We start from the raw sequence: 8,873 nt of genomic DNA on the forward strand, positions 1-8,873 counted from the left end.
AGTACTAAATCATTTGTTCTTTTATATGTTCACCTCTAAGTCATAAGTGTTAGTCTGGAATATTTAACTAAATTACTAGTTCCTTGGTACAAACCATCTTTATGATCTACTAACACACAACTAAAAATAAAGTAAATACTGGGTGAATAGAACCCTAGAATTGTTCAAGGCGCCATTACACACACACACACACACACACACACACACACACAGAGTTATGACACCTAAAGAAAATGACTTATGCAAAGTTTGTTAAATAGCAACCTCTTAGCAAAAAAGCACTTACCAAGTGCCCACACATGCTCAATTTTCAGTTAACTAAAGACATCTTAGTTTGAAACACAGCCAATTGACAAAAATGTAAAAGATGAATCACAGTCAATGTTAGGGAGAGTGTGGGGAGAAGGCACTTTCATAAAATATGAAGAATTTTTAAAAAACACAATGTAACCTTTTAGAGGGAAATTTGGCAGTCCAAAGTGAATCTACAAACAGTCATCTTTTCCTTAACTCTTTTAATTTTTTAACTCAAACTGTTTCCATAATAAATAGACCTATATTACTTTCTAACATTTATATTATTTTTGACATTTCTTAAACATGATGAATCTAATGATCAGAGATAAAATATCTCAAAAATAAACCCCAATAGTACAAATAGGTCTTACACTAATAAGTAAGGCTTTAGACAAAATAAAAATGGTACAGAGTTGCTGCTGCACTTTTATACCTGGGTTTTCTTTCTTTCTTTCTTTTTTGGCCGCACAGCAAGGCAAGTGGAATCTTGGTTCCCTGACCAGGGATCAAACCTGTGCCACCACCCACACCCTCCCAGCTCCTTGCAGTGGAAACACACAGCCGCAACCACTGGATTGCCAGGGGAGTTCCAAAGGGTTTTCTTTTATTGGCCTGCATTAGATCTTTCATATTGAAAATATTGAGACACGACGGCAGATTAAGAGTACAGATGCTGGAACCAGACTACTTAAATTCAAGTGGCAGTTGTGTCACTTACCAGCTGTCTGAGCTTCGACAGGTGACATAACCATTCTATGCTTCAATTTTCTTATCTGTAAAGTGGGGGAAATAGTAATAACAACTTAGGACTGTGGTGAGGATTAAATGTGTTCATAAATATGCCACTTGGAGTAGTGCTATGAAGTGTTTTGCAAGGGTTTATTTTATTATTATTATCACTACTTACTGAACTCCCATTAGATGCTTGGGGCTGAGAATACAGTGGTAAAAAGCTCATGAAGCTTTTTCCTAACAGATGAAATTATATAGGTTGTTGAATAAATGAACAAATACATATATTCTTAAAATCACAACTCTCCTAATAGAAAAACTGTGGCTGACATGAGAATTAACAAAGGAGGTCCCGGTTGTACATTACAGATTGGCAGTCATGAAGGATTACCCAAGGACTGGAGAAAAAAAAAATCTTCCAGGCATAAATGATGCAGATATGGAAAGGCACATCCAATAAATGAAAAAGACCAGGATGGCCCAAGACCAGTGAGTGATGGAAAGAGCGTCAGACGAAGCTGGAGAGGTTGGCTGGGGAGAAGAATGCAGAGCCACATGAACCGCGTCAGAGATTTGGGACATTGTCTAAATTCCCATGAAAGTCGATGAAGAGTTTTTGGCAGGCAAATGACATGATCAAATTTACATCTTAATAAAAATACTCTTGGCTGGAAAATTACGTTGAGTTCTTGCTCATGTGCCCAAAAACATATGTACAAGAAAATATCTATACTTGGAGGAATTCAACCACACATTCTCTTTTTTATATACTAGAACACTGAAAATTGCATATCGCATATGAATGTATTTCATACTATATATGCCTGTATATATTATACATTCGTACATATGTATGACAGGACAGGTGTGTACTATACATGGTAGAAGCTGTTCTGGACCAAATCCACTGTGGAAACATTTTCCCCACACCTCCAACAGGAAATTCTTGGAAACCAGCAGGGTGACAGAGAATCTGACTGTTTACCCAAAGATAGCATCAGATTCCACAAGTGAAGCGTTCACACCTACAAGACCACACCCACCTCCAGCACTTCAGACACCGGTCAAACCTCCAGTTTATCTCCTGTCCTTCTGGCTGACCAGCTATAGATGAGTTCCCAATGCACCTTTCTTGGGTTCAATTAATTTGGTAGAGCAGCTCACAGAATTCAAAGAAATATGTTATTTACTAGCTTACCTGTTTATTATCGAAGGATATAATTCAGGAACAACCAGATATAAGAGATGCATGGGGTAATACATGGGGAGAGGACATGGCCCATCCATGCCTTCCGTCCAGGTATGCCACTGCCCCCAACTCTCCACATGTTCACCAACCCAGAAACTCTCTGAACTCTCCCCTTTGTGGGTTTTTAATGAAGGTTTCACTACACAGCCAATGCTTTCATCAACTGTACCTGTTGGCGACCGGTCTCAACCTTCTGCCCCTCTTCCCCCTCCAGAGGTCTGTAGGGGGTACTTAAAGTTCTAACTCTCTAATCACAGGACTGATTCTCTGGGCAAGCAGCCCCCATTCTTAAGTGCTTTCTGGAAAGTCAACTCATTAACATAGCAAAAAACCTCTTTAAGGGTCTCCTCAGTTAGGAAATTCCCAAACAGGGAGGAAGACTAAATACTTATTATAAATCACATATACAGCACGTGGTAAACCACATACTATTATTTAATGACTTTATGTTCATTTCACTTCTAGGGACTATCACCTTACATGTTGACTTCAGAGTTAAGAGATACAACTACACTGTTAAATGATATTCACTGTGCATTGTTTGTAAAGAAAAAAATATATCTATAATTATCCATATTTGGGGGACTGGTAAAACTATAACTACTAAGCAGCTATAAAACTAATAATGTGGATTTGTATAGGCCAAACTGGAATAGTGTTAAAAATATTAAGGAGGGGAAATAAGCTCTAGGAACATAACAATAGCAATAAGATTTTTGTGAAATAAAAATTACATGTGGATAAATGTATAAAAATATAAATGTTTATTTATCCCAATATAAAAGTATACATAGCAAACTATTAACATCACTTACTCCTTGAATAGTAGGGTTAGGGGAACAGTGAGCATTTATTTTTTACTTTAGACATTTCTGATTGTTTGAATTCTTTATAATGAATATCTGTCCATTCTCATTCAAAAGAAAGGGATAAAGACATAAAAATTAATAAAATAAAGCTTCATTTTAAATCTCTTTAACAGAAGTAATTTATAGCATAATATAGAACTGAAGTGAGACATAGGTAGTGAGCGAAGTGAAAAGATTAATCAATGCAATTTATAATTTTTGAAATTGTGGCATATAATTAAGGAATTTCCTGTTAGTTACTGGTAGGCAGAATTAAGGGTTCTCAATCATTATTGATCACGTTATATAACTGCTGCCAGACTGCTAGATGAGCTGGGGGTAGGGGCTGTATCCTACCATGGCTTCCTCTCCCTTCTCTTGGCAATCCTCTACCAGCTTCAACATGTTTGTTTGTTTGTTTTGAGGGTAAATGGATATTAATAGACTCTGATCAGACTGAATGTAAGAAATGGCAAGTCTACAAAACAGTATTACTGCACTGTGTATCCTTTACCTGTTCACAGGTGTCTGAAGAAAATCATGGAACTTCTTAGCATCTGCTGTAATTAGAGGGAATACCTAATTATATCTTAGTATCAAGATGGAATCAACAGAGACAAGAAAAGTTAAAGCCATCTAATTCAGCATGATTCATTCCTATGACTGAGCTCAATGATGGGTCCCAAAATACCAGCCTTGCCATTCAACAGTTTGAAGATATTACTCAGACATTGTACCAACAAAACACTTTGGTATCATTTCAATGATTCCACCACATTATAGACCATTATGCTCTCCAGAACCCTGCTTCTGAGGCTATTTAATAGGTCTCACATGTTTTTAAAAGGGGTGGAAGTGAGTTATTGATTAAATAAACTTCAAAAATGCTGAGTAATGTGAAGTTAAGGAGATTTGAAACTGGGTTTCTCAGAGCCATTAATACAGTAATGTGAATTATGAACCTTTAAGATATTGATATAATAAGTAGTAATGTCCAATTCCAAGTTAATTTTCTAGAAAATCCCCCCATTGGTACTATATTAGGAGTATATTAAGAGACAATTATTGTTTTGGAACCATGGACATAGCCCCATGATCACACGTATATTTGGTGCTTTATGCCGTGAAACAAGTTTGGTTGCCTTCATGCTTTACTCATTTAAAAGGGTTGTATGATCCATTAAAACAAAACTTTGCCATGTTGCCATTTCCTCTAAAGAAGATTTTTCTCTCTTCATTCTATTATAAAGGTACAAAATATATTTAAGGTTAAACTTCAGAGAAAGCCAAGGGATACTGAATTCCTTCGATCTCACTCCCGTTTTTTATCCTGAAGTTTTATGACCAACCTAGACATCATATTATAAAGCAAAGACATTACTTTGCCAACAATGGTCCGTCTAGTCAAGGCTATGGTTTTTCCAGTGGTCATGTATGGATGTGAGAGTTGGACCATAAAGAAAGCTGAGCACTGAAGAATTGATGCTTTTGAACTGTGGTGTTGGAGAAGACTCCTGAGAGTCCCTTGGACTGCAAAGAGATCCAACCAGTCCCATTCTAAAGGAGATCAGTCCTGTGTGTTCACTGGAAAAACTGATTTTGAAGCTGAAACTCCAATACTTTGGCCACCTGATGCGAAGAGCTGATTCATTTGAAAAGACCCTGATGCTGGGAAAGATTGAGGGCAGGAGAAGGGGATGACAGAGGATGAGATGGTTGGATGGCATCACTGACTCGATGGACATGGGTTTGGGTGGACTCTGGGAGTTGGTGATGGACAGGGAGGCCTGGCGTGCTGCGGATCATGGGGTCGCAAAGAGTCGGACACGACTGAGCGACTGAACTGAACTGAACTTACAATAAAAAATGCACGTGCATGATGCTTGATCTTGGCTACAGCAAATACAGGTTGATAACCTGAATATACAAAAAAACAGGCCTGGGTCTTCACTTTCAAAGAGGTTTAGTATCCCTTAACCCTTAGTTTATCACTAGCAGATTTCTTAGCTAAAATTTTATTCATTTGTTAAAATACAAAGTTACACTAGTATCTGGGTAACCGATGTTGAACTCATGATAAAAAAACAAGAAAACACTGTAGAAAGCAATTTGGCAACACATACTCAAAAGTCTTAAAAATCTTTCTTTCCATTCAATTACATTTGATTCTACTTTTAGAAAACCGGTTACCAATATAGGTATAAGAATGGTCAGAGACACACTATTCACAATGGTCACAAAAAATGATATACTCATGCAAGAGAACCATATTTAGAACTTTAAAATGATACCTCTGGACATAACAAAAAGCATAAATGTCCACTGACAGATGAATGGTTAAAGATTTGGTACATATATAGTGGAATCTTACTCAGCCATGAAAATGAATGAAATAATGCCATTTGCAGCAATATGGATGGATCTAGAGATTATCACACTAAGTGAAGTCAGACAGAAAAAGACAAATATCATATGATATCACTTACATGTGGAATCTAAAAAAAAAGATATAAATGAACTTATTTACAAAACAGAAATATACTCACATATATATTAACAGAAAACAACTTATGGTAACTTTTGGTTACCAAAGGGAAAAGGAGCAGGAGAGAGATAAATTAGGATTTTTGGATTAACAGCTACATACTACTCCATATAAAATAGATAAACAACAAGGACCTACTGTATAGCATAGGGAACTATATTCAATATCTTGTAATAATCTATAATGGAAAAGAATCTTAAAAAGAATAAAAGAATATATATACACATATGTGTGTGTGTGTTTGTATGTGTATATAATCAAATCATTTTGCTATACACCTGAAACATTACAAATCAACTCAGTTCAGTTAAGTCACTCAGTCGTGTCCAACTCTGTGACCCATGGACTGCAGCACGCCAGGCTTCCCTGTCCATCACCAATTCCCGGAGTTTACTCAAACTCATGTCCATCGAGTGGGCGATGCCATCCAACCATCTCATCTTCTGTTGTCCCCTACTCCTCCCACCTTCAATCTTTCCCAGCATCAGGGCCTTTTCCAATGAGTCAGTTTTAGCATCAGGTGGCCAAAGTATTGGAGTTTCAGCTTCAACATCGGTCCTTCCAATGAACACCCAGGACTGATCTCCTTTAGGATGGACTGGTTGGATCTCCTTGTAGTCCAAGAACTCTCAAGAGTCTTCTCCAACACCACAGTTCAAAAGCATCAATTCTTCGACGCTCAGCTTTCTTTATAGTCCAATTCTCATATCCATACATGACTAGTAGAAAAACCATAGCTTTGACCGGATGGACCTTTGTTGGCAAAGTAATATCGCTGCTTTTTAATATGCTGTCGAGATTGGTCATAGCTTTTCTTCCAAGGAGTAAGCATCTTTTAATTTCATGGCTACAGTCACCATCAGCAGTGATTTTGGAGCCCAAAAAAATAAAGTCAGTCACTGTTTCCATTGTTTCCCCATCTATTTGCCATGAAGTGATGGGACCAGATGCCATGATCTTAGTTTTCTGAATGTTGAGTTTTAAGCCAGCTTTTTCACTCTCCTCTTTCACTTTCATCAAGGGTCTCTTTAGTTCTTCACTTTCTGCCATAAGGGTGGTGTCATCTGCATATCTGAGGTTATTGATATTTCTTCTGGCAATTTTGATTCCAGCTTGTGCTTGATCCAGCCTGGCATTTCACACGATGTACTTTGCATATAAGTTAAATAAGCAGGGTGACAATATACAGCCTTGACATACTCATCTCCTGATTAGGAACTAGTCTGTTGTTCCATGTCCAATTCTAACTACACTCCTATTAAAAAAAAAATGTAAAGGATTAAGAAATAAGTCTAATTATATTAAATGTGAAAAAAAATGCTGCTATGAAAAACTGTTAACGTGGGGAAATGCATATGTCTAATGCATGCATCTTACAAAAGCAGAAATATGTACTTAAATACATAGATATATACATACTGGTTTAAACTTGTATTTGCATAGATTATCCTGAATAGTACATAACCTGAAAATGGTAGTTGAGTCTGGGGTGGAGAACTGGGAAACTGAAGGACAGATGAGGACAGAGAATGATCCTTTCTCTCTATCCTTTCTCTCCTTTGTATTGTTTGAATTTTTAGGACAAATAAAGTAAAATAGGTAGGTAGACAGAAGGAAGAGAGAGAGAAATGAAAGAATGGCAGAGTGGAGTGATGGGGTCAGGGCCTCTGTGATGGCATATATTGTGAAACAAATAATATGTCTTATATCCTGAATTGTGTAGCCCCAAGTAACCAACTCATGATCCTGACAGTTGAAGGACATCAAGCTTGATAATTATTATTCAAATTCACCATAGTTTTATTTTAAACTTTGCTTACTTGATCTGTCAGTTTCTAAACAGTGTGTATTTTACTCCTATTTTCAGTGATTTCTGACTTAGGTAATTTGGTGTTCATAAAGTATACTTGTTGGTTTGAACCTTTTTCAACATTATGTACATCGCTTTTCTCTTTAATTAATCTTGACCTTGAATTCAATTTTGTCTAATATTAATATATTACAATAGATTTTGTTATCATTATTGGTTTCTATTAGTATTTGGTTAGAGTATCTTTACTGATCCATATATTTTCACCAACTTGGGTCATTTCATGCGTCTTATAAGGAACACAGCTGGATATTCATTTTTCTTACCTGTAGTTCTTTGTTTTTCACAGAGTTACTTAAACCATTTACATTTATTTCTCATACTTTGAATTTGTTTCAATCATTATTTTTGTGTGTATTATGTTTACTGTGCATTATTATTTCTTATTTTACTATTTGATAAATTCATTAGGCTGTTTATATTTGTTTTACACATCGTGTTTATTCCATGTTCTTCCTGTAATTGTTTAGAAGTTATATTTCCTATCTCTTCTATTTGAGTAGTTTCACTCAAATTTCTAATATGCATATTCAAAATTTATGTAAAACTTATATTTACCTATTGAAGTCTAGTTCTAATCCACACTTTCAACCTCCTGTCCTCTCCCTTTTCCCCTGAGCATCCACATGTTGAAATTATATGAGATTTTAGTTCCAAATTTTATTACACTTTAAATAATTAAGATTCAATTATAAGTTAAGCCTTTTTTTTACTCAGTACTGCTTCCATATTTTTCTTTAGTTTATTTTTAGCAATGCTAAAGTATATTCTCTACTAATTATTTCACAATAGTGTTCACAAGTAGCATATTTTGAAGTGTCTTGTTGTTTAAAATGTCCCACTTTACCTTCATATTTGAATGACAGGCTGATAGGGTGCAGAATAGTATTTTCACACAGATCTCTGAAAATACTAATTATATACATAATTATATCCCTTCAGATATTCCTTATTTCTAAGTGAGATACCTGTTTTTCATGATGGCCCTCATTTAATGTGTCATGATTTGGGATTGTGAGGTCATCACCTTATTAACTGTTTCCCATTAGCCTGTCTATAATCACAGCCTCTCTCCAAACCATCATCACCCTAGAGTCCTGGCACAGGGGTCATCATCCTTTGTGGTATCATCAACTACCCTGGGCATCACCCCACCTCCCAGAGGAGCAGCTATTATGTACAAGAGGGAAGGAGACCTCTCACCTCAAAGATTCGTTCGCACCCCTCCCCTCTCCCCAACCCACCACCTCTAGCTCCAGCTCCCTCAGGGCCCCTGGCAAGTCCTTCCACACCTTCCCCTGCACCAATTACAAGGCATTTCCCTGGTGGCTC

At 36.6% G+C, this 8,873-nt stretch overlaps 1 long non-coding RNA gene across 1 annotated transcript; it reads right to left on the minus strand.

Annotated features, from left to right (window-relative positions):
• Positions 1-962: 962 nt before the first annotated feature.
• Positions 963-8,513, minus strand: LOC110133249 (uncharacterized). Its single transcript, XR_002312727.2, has 3 exons — positions 8,389-8,513; positions 3,641-3,686; positions 963-1,070 (listed from the first exon to the last, which is right to left on the minus strand). It is a non-coding gene; the product is annotated as an uncharacterized lncRNA (long non-coding RNA).
• Between the last annotated feature and the right edge of the window lie 360 nt (positions 8,514-8,873).

Source organism: Odocoileus virginianus, chromosome 3 (genome assembly GCF_023699985.2).
Source record: "Odocoileus virginianus isolate 20LAN1187 ecotype Illinois chromosome 3, Ovbor_1.2, whole genome shotgun sequence".
NCBI classification, from domain to species: Eukaryota; Metazoa; Chordata; class Mammalia; order Artiodactyla; family Cervidae; genus Odocoileus; species Odocoileus virginianus.